Below are 11,280 nucleotides of genomic sequence, written 5' to 3'. Positions count from 1 at the left end.
AAAACCACTGAATCGAACACTTTATTTTTTTAAGTTGATTTATTTATTTTGAGAGAGAGAGAGAGAAAGTGTGAGTAGGGGAGGGGCAGATACAGAGGGAGGGAGAGAATCCCAAGCAAATCCCAAGAGAATCCCAATCCTCCGCTAGTAGTGCAGAGCCCAACACAGGACTCGAACTCACGAACTGTGAGATCATGACCTGAGCCGAAGTCAGACGCTGAACCAACTGAGCCACCCAGTCGTCTCTGAATTGTACACTATAAATGGGTATGTTTTATGATAGGTGAATTACATCTCTTTCTCTCTCTGAACAAACAAACATAAACACAACAGAAGGTAATAGGAGGGAAGGACAGAACACAATAAAATGGGAGCAGAATATGTAAAGACTCCAGATTAGAAAGGAACTTAGCATCTAAAAGAAAGAGGGAAAGCCAAAATCCCCAGTGTATGAGCAAAATGGGAAATAAGCTGGAGAGTTAGATAAAGACTATATCATGGAGAATTTTAAATTTTATCACAAGCCTGAAAGAAGTTTTAAAGAGCTTCAAGCAGGTAAGTGATATAATCAAATTTCCATTAAAAAAAAAAGCAAACATTCTGGCTGGGAGAATTAGAACAGGACAAATGTAGAAATAGAGCAATTAAAAGGTTATTGCAGGAGATGCAGAAGAAAGGATTGTCGAAGTAGAGGCAGAGACGAGAGACGGATCTTAGGGTCTACTTTGGAGGGATAAGTAGATAAAGTTGGTGACAGACTGACGTAGGGCCTGAAGGCTAGGGGTAGAGGAGGATTCCATTCCATCAGATGGAGACCCCTACGAGAAGGGTGGTTTGGGGTCCGGGAGTTCTGGGTATGCTACGTTTGAGAACCACCAGGTCGAGATGTACATAGGTAGCTTGATATACAGCTCAGATTGGGTTCCAATGTTGGCTCCGCCATTTGCAAGCTATGTGACACTGCGAAAAGTTATTTTTTTCCCTGATTCCTTCATCTGGTAGTGAAGATTACAATACCCTTTAATAGCCAAATGATAACCCACTGGATTATCACAGCTTTTTGGTTAAGAACACAGACGTTGAGCCTCAACTGCCTGACTTGGATCCATGACCACAGCAGTGTCACGTGGGACAAGTTACCTCTTCAAATGCCATTTTCTTCACCTCCAAATACGGATAATAAAGCACCTATCCCATAGGGTTATCAAATAATATATGCATTAGATATTACACACACAATGCTTTGGGCTTGGTGGACAAGAATGACGTAGGTGGTTGCTATTATTATTAACTCACGGGGTTAACATGAAGAGAGGAGATGATACAAATGAAGGGAACCAGTATGTAGTAGGTGTTCGAAGAGTGTTACTAAAGTTTCCTTCCTTATTTTTCCACCTGAATTTTGCCTCAATAGAACTTCTTACCCTTATCCAGACTGGATTAACCTGAGGCACTCAATATAGGAAAGCCTACTTACCTGCCCAACAGTTTAGGATGGGAGATAAAGGCCAGTTAACAGTGACCAAAGAGGGGAAAATGGAGAAAGGAATCTCGAAAAGAGGAGGCACAATCCAGGTTGAGGAGGCAGAATGCACTCAGCAAATATGGAATCCAGCTTAGTGAAGCAGATGCGGTAATATGGAAAGGTCGAGTTGGCTTGAAACACTGGCTGCTAAGAGATGAAACCCCACATCATGTCTTTTTTCTAATGAATAACAGGGAAGCAGGCTTCTTCAAGTGATTTGTCAATACCTAAAATTATCATGAACTCTTCCTGCGGCCTTTGTGTCCGCCATCCCAGCTAGGTATTCATTCATTCACCTGCTCATTCATTCACTCATTTACCGATTTAGGCAACAGATATTTGCACTAAGGAAACCCAAGGGAAATCAAGACAAAAATTCTTATCCTGATGGAGTTTGAAGTCTGGCCAAGGACTACAGGGAAGAAACAAGTAAAATATGTAAATTCTATGGGGACAAAGCAAGCAGTGGCGTCAGGAGAGACGTGGATATGGCATATGGCGAATACAGTAAAGGCCTGAGGAGGGGAAATTCCCAACAGTGGGAGCGTTCAGTGCAAAGGCCCTGCATCATCCTGTCTGTGCCTGCCATGTCGTGTCCCATTTCTCCACTTTTAACATTGAAAGAGAAAAGTGAAAAGTTTCCATTGGACTGAAGAAGATAATGTACTCGATAACTCCACGTATGACTTTGTAAGGGCTACTTCAACAAATTACTACTAACCGCGGGGTTTAAAACAACAAAAATGTGTTCGCTCACAGCTCTGGAGACCAGAAAGCCAAAATCCAGCAGAACCGTGCTCTCTGTGGGGGCTTTTGGAGAAAACCCATTCCTTGCCTCTTCCAGCTCCCAGCGACCGCCGCAGAGTTTTCTGGCTGCTTCGTTGTCCCCTCTTTCTCCACCGTCACAGGGTCTTCTCTTGTGCGTGCCCATGTCTTCTCTTCTGTGTCTTAAAAGGACACTTGTCTTTGGATTCTGGTCCCAACTTCGTAATGCAGGATGATCTCAAGAACCTTAATTACATCTACAAAGACGCTTTTTCCAAATAAGGTCACAATCACAGGTTCTGACAATTAGGACATAAACATATCTTTGGAGCGGTGACCATTCCAAGGTGTGAGTGGATTCACCCCCGCCAAAGGGGTGAATTACCCCTCCAAAGGGTGTGAGTCCACTATAGTCAGTGAAGTTGTCTTAGTGTTACTTTGCCCTCACTCTGGACTTCCTCGCATTCCCCATCTTTTTTTCTTCAGGTTGAAAGGTTGCCTTGTAGACATGCTTTTTGGGAAGGCAGTGCCTATGCAGAACTAGGCGAGGTGGACGACCACGAAATATCTGAGAAAGAGATGTCCATATGGCCATGGCCGTTAATGTGGTCCAAGTGCAAGGTGGGGCTGGCATCTGTTTTGGAGTTGGGATGACTAGGTAGGTTAAATTTTCAGAAGAATTATTAACTCCCTGTTGGCCAAACATCAAGTAGATAAATGTAATCCAATGATAACAATCTGGCATATTGAAGAAATTGTTCCATTTCTCCCTTTTCCCATCCGTACCATACACAACTGTTCCCTTCCTTATTCATATTTCACTTCTACTTTGGCTACCTTTTTATAGTTTAAGTCTCTTAAACTTGTGGTATAACATACAAGCAATGAAGCCCAAAACTTTATGCCCACGTATTGATTTCATACTATTAAATTTCACATATGTGTATATCTATGTAAGCACCATTCAAATCAAGCACCCAGGAAGCTTTCACATACCTGTGCCCAGTTAATAACCCCTCCTCCCAAAGCGACCACTCTTCTGAGTTCTATCACCATAGACTAGTTAACTGTTTTCACACTTCTTATAAAGCAATGTAGTATGCGTTCTTGTGTCGCTTTCTTTGTTTAGACATTACGTATGAGGGATTCATCCATGCTCCTCTGTGTAGATGGAGTCCTTTCTTTTTCACCACTCCATAGTATTCCATTGTGTATTATATAGTCATTCTGTTTTGATGGGTGCTTGTGTTGCTTCCATTTGTGAGCTATCATGAATAAATAAAGCTGCTATGAATCATCTTGCACAGGTCTTTAGGTGGACATATGCCCTTATCTTCGTTGGGCACATCCCCAGGAGTGGAACTGCTGGGCCATAGGCTAGGCATATGGTTAGTGTTAGTAGATATTGCCAAAGACTTTTCCAAAGTAGCTATACCAATTTTCACTCCAGTTGGCCCACATCCTCACCAACGCTTGATAGTGTCAGGATTTTTCATAGTAGTTATTCTGATAGGTATATAGTGGGATTTAATTGGGTCTTAATTCGCATTTCCCTAATGACTTATGATGTTGAGTACTTTGTCCTATGCTTACTGGCCACTTGTATATCCTCTTGCAAAGTGCTTGTTGAAGGTTTTTTTCTGTCCCCCCCCCCAAAAAAAAATTGGGGTTGTCTATATTTTTCCAACTGATTTGTAGTTCTTTATATAATCTGGATATGAGTCCTCTTTGTAAATATATGTCTTTTCCTGATCTGCCCTAATTGCCTTTTCATTTTCTCACTTGTGTATTTTTGCCGTCAGCAAACTTTTTCTATAAAGGGCCAGATGGTAATTATTTTAGACTTTGTAAGCCATGTGATCTCTGTTGCTGCTACTCAACTCTGCCACTGTAGGAAAAAAGCATCTGTAGACAGCCATACATTAAATGAATAAGCATGGCTGTATTCCAATAAAACTTTATTTATGGACACTGATATTTTGAATTTCATGTGCATTTCACATATCATTACATTATTATTCTTCCCCTGACTTTTTTCAACCACGTGAAAATATAAAAACCATTTTGAGCTCACAGGCTGTACAAAGACATATAGCAGGATGAATTTAGTACATTGGCCATAGTCTGGTGGACCTGACATGTATTTTATACACATAAGTTCTTAATTTTCATGAGTTCCAATGTATGTCTCTTCTTTGGTCATTAATGCTTTTTATTCCTATATAAGAAATCTTTGCCTATCACAGTTCCTGAATATGTTCTCCTTTGTTTTATCCCCCAAAGCTGTATTTTATCACTCAACGTTTGTCAATGACCCGTCTAGGATTCAGTTTTGTGTATGGTGCAAAGCAGAGGTTTTACACTTTTGTTTCTATGTACTCAAATTATCATACACCTTTTCCAACTCTTCTATGCAGCTGTGATTTACCAGCCCTGAAACATTCCCTGATGGCCGAATGTGGAGCTGACAACTGTCAGCTCATCATTCATTCAACGACTACTTTTTAAAGGCTTTTTATGCACCATGCTAGACGCAAAGGTTTGGCTTTAGTCTCAAGGCGATTATAGCCTTTTGAAGATAACAACGAAGTCTCTACAATAAAATGTGATAAGTGCCATGATTATATTGCAGGTATTTGTTTATGTTTTTCTCCTACTAAAAATTAGTCGTTTGAAGAAAGAGGCAAAAGCTTTAATTCGATTATCTCTAGCACTTTGCATGAATTCTGGTAGAAAAGAGGTACTCGTGAAAATTTCGTGAGTAAACGAGTGGATAAATACCCATACCTACACAGTGATTATATGCACATATATGTATACAGTGCATATGTACACAGATTATGTACATATAAGATTTCAGTGAATATGTACACACACACACACTCACACACACACACACAGCCTTCTACCTCTTCCTCCCAGACACACAAGCTAAAGTACCTCTTGTGCAACTAATCTTTGTGTACCTTGGTCAGAGGACAAAGTTTATGTGGTATAGCCTCATGATCAAAGTCCTGGTGGCTCCTGTATCAGACCGCCTCCATTCAAATCCAGGCTCTAACACCTAGTGGCTGTGTAATCTTAGACCAGTTGCTAAATCTTTCTGTGCCCCAGTAACCTCATCCGTAAAATGGGAAGACCTCTCTCATAGGGTTGTTTAGAGTATTAAATGAGTGCACACATATGAAACGACCAGAGACCTAAAAAGCTCGATGAGGACAGGAATTTTTGTCTGCTTTCTTCGTTGCTGCACCCCTAGCTCCTAGGAGACCGGTACGCTGTAGACACTCGATAATCACATCTGTTGTGTGAATGAGAAATACGTGGATCAGGAAAATCCCGATGATCGTTGGCTGTGATTATTTCATACGTGATAGAAAAGCGCTGAATTCCAGTTCCAGCCATTCCCCATCCCCCAGTTCCCAATGACGACAATTTCACTCTTTGGGAATCACAGCATTTTTCACCAGTGACACAAGGTGGCAGCATCAGTCTCCTTTTGAGCGACCAACCGCGCTAGTTTCACTATTCTAGAGAGAAATCCCGCAGCGTCTTTATGCGCAAGTTCCTCCATCCATTCTAGATTCTGTTGCTTTGAATAACAACATTAACTATTTGAATTACTGTAAGGTGAGCTCTTGACTGCCCTAATTTCTAGCTAACGAAAAGATTACCGCTGGTAAAAAGATGAAGAAGTACTGACATAATCCAGGCCGCTTTACAGTAACTGTTTTGTTACTAAAGGTCCATTTCCGTAACAAATAACTGCTTGACAAATCATGAACCCAAGCCTTCCTTTGTTCTACACAAGGTGCAACAATGTTGTTCCTTTTCAAGTCTGTAAGAAAAAACAAAACAAAAGCAAATGTTCTCGGCTTTCTAAATAAAGACATGTGGCTGATTCTGCAGTCCTTCTAAATTAATTCTGTGAAACCACTGCGCAGAAGCAGAAATTTCCGAGTACCTTTGAAGGTGAGACCTTGTGGTGTAAAGAAAAGAATCCTGGTTTAGAAATTAAGAGACCTGGGATTCTAGTGGTGCTTCAGGAATCTCCTTATCTTCAACTTTAAAGAAAGTTCCTGGGGCGCCCGGGTGGCTCAGTCGGTTGGGCGTCCGACTTCGGCTCAGGTCATGATCTTGCGGTCTGTGAGTTCGAGCCCCGCGTCAGGCTCTGTGCTGACAGCTCAGAGCCTGGAGCCTGTTTCAGATTCTGTGTCTCCCTCTCTCTCTGACCCTCCCCTGTTCATGCTCTGTCTCTCTCTGTCTCAAAAATAAATAAACATTAAACAAAGTTCCTATCTTTCCCAAATTCAGTACCTCTATTTCTAAAACAAAGATAATAATGTCTGCCTTATCTACTTGAAATGAGATCAGTGAATGTAAATACATTTATAAACTGTAAAGGGGTCTATTTTATACTGCATGAGCTAATGTTAGAATCATTTCCATTTTACCTACGGGGAAAACCAGTTCTAGCCAGTTAAATGGGCTTGCCTCAGTTTTCTCATCTATAAAATGGGCTGATGAAAGCAACCCCACCTACTTCAGTGACTTGTAAGGATAAAATGAGGTAATAGATGTGAAAGTGCATTTACAGTGCGAGTACTCTCACTTGTACAAGATTGTTAGTTTAAGCAAATGGCTTTTCTTGAGTTTCACAAACAATCCTGAAGAAAACAACATGCAACTAAATGGGCTTTTAAAAATAAGCATGTTTGACTTACTTCAGAAATCTCAGGAAATTGTGCATCACTTCTTGGCCTTTGAACTAAGATCAAGTGTAGTATCTGTTCTTATCAGGTTAATATCTGATATGTCCTTTATCTGAAGACAATCTAGTAAATGGATTTTTGGAGCTTGCTCAGTCTACTCCACAGGGACCTGGGAATGCAGTACCTCTAAGGAACTGCGCACCCCCTCAGGGCGGGGAGGAGGAGAAATCTCAGGAGATCGCACATTTAGAAAAAAAAGACAGGAATAGAGAAGCCTAAGGTATCATTGCATTTAGGGAAGGATAAATTCAAACTAAATGGTATATATTCAGAGTTAGTAGTTGATAAACACTTTTTGAATATGTGTGTTTAAATTAGGTGTATTGTAGAAATAAAGTGTTCGCTTAAAATACTAACATTCAACTAAACATTTATCAACTGCCTATTTTGTATTGAGTATTCTCAAAATGTGTTCTTTCATTTTTAATGTTTTAGTCCTCAAGACCAGGGAAAAATTGAAATTAAATTGAAATTGAAATTAAAAGTTGAGAAAACGGAGATTCAGAGAAGTTGCTCAGTTTGCCTCAGGTCAAACAGCAGATCCAAGATGTTCAGACCTCAAATCCCCTGTTCCTTCCTGCTTTTTCTTTTTAAGTTTATTTCCTTATTTTGAGAACCAGAGACAGAGAAAATGGGGGGGGGGGCAGAGAGAGAGAAGAGTGAGAACCCCAAGCAGGCTCCGCTGTCAGCACAGAGCCCATGCGGGGCTTGATCCCACATACCAGGGAGGTCATGACCCGAGTCCAAAGTCAAGAGTTGGCCCTTTAACTGCCTGAGCCACCTAGGTACCTCCTTCCTGCCTTTTCCTAGGCCCATTACTGTGGCGGCCTCTACTCACTCCTGTAGCAACACTCATGATTCCAAATCCAGCACTTACAAAAAAGCAATCTAGCAATTTTTGTTTAGTATAATCCAGAGGTGGAATGTACCAGTTTTAAAGAAACTGGATAAATGGGGTACTTCATAACCAAAACTCATCTGTCTCCTTAAGTGAATTTCAATGGCTTGCTTTGACCTTTGGACTACACACTCTCATGTAAAGGCACTCAGTTACCTTTCCTCTAAATATTTCCAGAACCAGTTCATGCCTTTTCAAAAAACAAAACAAAACAAAACAAAAAAAGATTAATTATTAAATGTTAGGGGTTAAAGAGAAAGAGAAATAAAATAATGAGGTAACAGGAGATCTTAGAAATGAAAGCCATTTAAATCTCTTGGGAGGTATCAGTTATTTAAGAATATGATGTGCTGTGGTTGTCACACATAATAAGTTAATCTTAAAAAAAGGCATTTATCCCTGCTGATGCTATAGTTCTTATACAGACTAGTTTAGTGAACTGGATGCCATTTTCAGGAGTGAGTTTTGGTAAGCTATGTTTACCAGGAATTTTAATGACTTAATTACTTTGAAATGACACCATTCTAAACTATGAAGTCTGTTCCACTGCATTTAACTTGCTAGTTAGATTGCTCAATTTTAGAGTTTAAAGCAAAGATGCCTTCACGTTCACGTATCTGGTTAGGTGGTTTGATTTCCTATTATGTAAAGAATGATATTGACACTGTACTTGTGATTTGTTCACGTCAATTTTAATGAGTATCTCTACCATTCTGTTCCCTGGAAGAGTAATTCAAATACGGTACTTGTTTGCATACAACTACAGGCTTCAATCAGCGCTATGATCTTTTTGTTATGAACAAAAGATAACCTGCAGAGCCCTGTGAATGGAAGTATAAAACTTACTTCAACATCCATTCATTTTCCCTCTTATCTGCTCTTGGAACAACAGATTTTTTTGCCTTCTTAGCAAGCAGCTGAATTCAACCTGGAGAACTTGAATGTTAGGTTCTTAGTATTCAGTCTAGTGCCAGCTAAAGTTAACAATCTCACCCAATTACTTTAGGAACCGACAAGACTGAAGAGTTGTAATACCATTTAGCTACAGTAAAAGGCTGGCTTTTACAATGTTTATTCTTAAATATGTTTATTCTTAATAAAAGTCATTTCGCAGATAAGGAAAAGCAAACAGGAAATGGAAAAGGAGGTAACTCTAAAATTCTAATGATAGAACAGAGTAGAATACAAGGAGCCATCTGAGTGGCACAGGTGCCCAAGGAGGGGGGAAGATAGGAGGGGTCTGAGGTTTCAACAAGACTTGGACTTACTTGCAGATCGAAATTCCAAAGACAGGGGTTGGTGACTTAGAACTTCAAGGGTGATTATCATTACAAAGAGGGTTGAGTGGGCAAGGGAAAGACTCCAGAATCCCCGAATTCCTTTCAGAACGTGAATAATCACATTGTATTGTTTCTGCCATTTTAACATTTCAAGAGGTGGGTCTCACTGAAAAGCTAGGAAGGAATCTGTTCTCTTAGCTATCCTGGCTTTTACTTGTTGCTATTTGAATTGAGAGTGCTGTGTGTGTGACACATCTGGATGCCCCAGCTCCAAAGCTGTCTTGGAGATTCCAGAAGACAGAGGTTTTACCTTTCTTTGCCAGCCCGACTTGTCGTCCAGGCTGGACTTCACCTTAATTCAGCAGATACCAAACCCTGTGCTGGGGACGGTACAGATGCTGTGCAACTGATTTTTCCTAACTATAACGCCACACCAGACGGTGATAGTTCTCGACAAAGGTTGAAAGTGAAGTTAATTCTGCCCAAGGGTCAAGAAAGGGCTCAGAGAGGTGACATTTCAGAGGACTCTAGAGCAACAGAAGCCTTTTGCTAGCTAGAGAAAGGATAGATGTGCGTCATAAGCAGAGGGAGTAGGAGGGCAAGAGAATGGTGTCAAAGGACTGTTCTGGAAAGGACAAGTGGTTGACGGTGGCTGGATACAGGTGTCACTGAACCCCACAACAAGTCAGTGTAAATGTATCAGCAAGCTACAACTCTTTCTTGATATGCAAAAAAGACAGCTGGAAAAAGTGTCCATTTGTCGTCCACTGTGTGCCCAGTTCTCTGCCAAGCGCTATAGAAGATATAGGCGAAGACTCTTGACCCGTAAATGTTGATATAGTATTCTACCTGGAAGAAGGATGAACTCATATAAAATAATGTGAAATAATATTACAGATATTGCAGAGTGGCTTGATGGCTTGGGACGCCTTCATCCCCAGAAACTGGAATAAAGGTCATGGCTAACTCTTACGTAGCATTTCTTTGTACCGGGCACCGTTCTAGATGCTTACATGGATTAACTAATTCAATCTTTACAGTTACTGTATTTGGGAGAAACAGTTAACGTATGCATTTACATATGGGGAAACTGAGGCACAGAGCCACAGCCGCGATTCAAATCTACAGGCTCGGGCTCCAAAGTCGTGTCTCAAGTTCCTATCTTCAGAATCTAGCTCAGAATCCAGTGCCGGGCGTTTTTCCCTGAGCATTTTCACGATTAATACGATTCAAACCGAAATAAATCCTTGAAAGCCCCGAATCTGTAAGGGAGGAGAAACGAATGCATACAGCCTCAACTTTTGGCCGACCCAAGGGCCAGCAAGACAATGTTTTTTATTTATATCGTTTTCCTTTTGTGACAACTTGGTGTTTCTGAACGCTAGGGGCTCCCGGATTCTCTGGTTTGAGAGTTAACTTTTCCTTTTAGGATTTTTTTTTTTTTTTTTGAAGGGGGTGGGGGAAAATGTGGCCTTAAATATTCCACGTCTTGGGGAAGTTAAGGGAGGGGCTGGTGTTTCGGGGTCGCCTTCGGATCCAAATGCCCCCCCCCCCCCCCCCCGCCTTCTCTTTTTAAAAGGACCTCGTGCAATAAAGTGCAGAAACAAACACAGGCGACCACAACAGCAGCCGCTACGGCAGCAGGAGGAGGCGGAGGAAGAGGAGGGAGGAGAAGTTGGGAGTCGGGGCAGGCGCTCCGGCCGGGCTCGGAGCAGCTCCCATTCATTAAGGAAGCAGCAGCCGAGGAAGGTGGCCGAGCGCCCGCGCTGCCCACTCGCCCGCTCGCGCAGCCGGACACGCGCCAGCCCCGCGCGCCCCGGGCAGCACAGCTCTCTGCAGAAGTTTCTGCTCGGCATCTGGCTCTCGTCCCCCCGGACTCTCGCACGGCTGGGGGCTGAGAGAGGAGCGCGGAGGAGCAGCGGGGAGCCGAACACAGCCCGGGCTGCAGCGGGAAGCGCGCGGCGGGCTGCACCGTCGCCGCCGCGCCGCCAGCGGGGGCCGACCCTCCGCGTCCCCGAGCAGCCGCGGCCGGGAGGCGGG

At 42.2% G+C, this 11,280-nt stretch overlaps 1 pseudogene; it reads left to right on the top strand.

The window, feature by feature from the left end:
• Positions 1-7,038: 7,038 nt before the first annotated feature.
• LOC121027934 (uncharacterized) lies at positions 7,039-7,209 on the top strand (annotated as a pseudogene).
• Positions 7,210-11,280: the final 4,071 nt, after the last annotated feature.

Source organism: Herpailurus yagouaroundi, unplaced genomic scaffold (genome assembly GCF_014898765.1).
Source record: "Herpailurus yagouaroundi ecotype Mexico unplaced genomic scaffold, PumYag 77, whole genome shotgun sequence".
NCBI lineage: Eukaryota > Metazoa > Chordata > Mammalia > Carnivora > Felidae > Herpailurus > Herpailurus yagouaroundi.
This window is presented reverse-complemented; position numbering and strand designations above follow the sequence as displayed.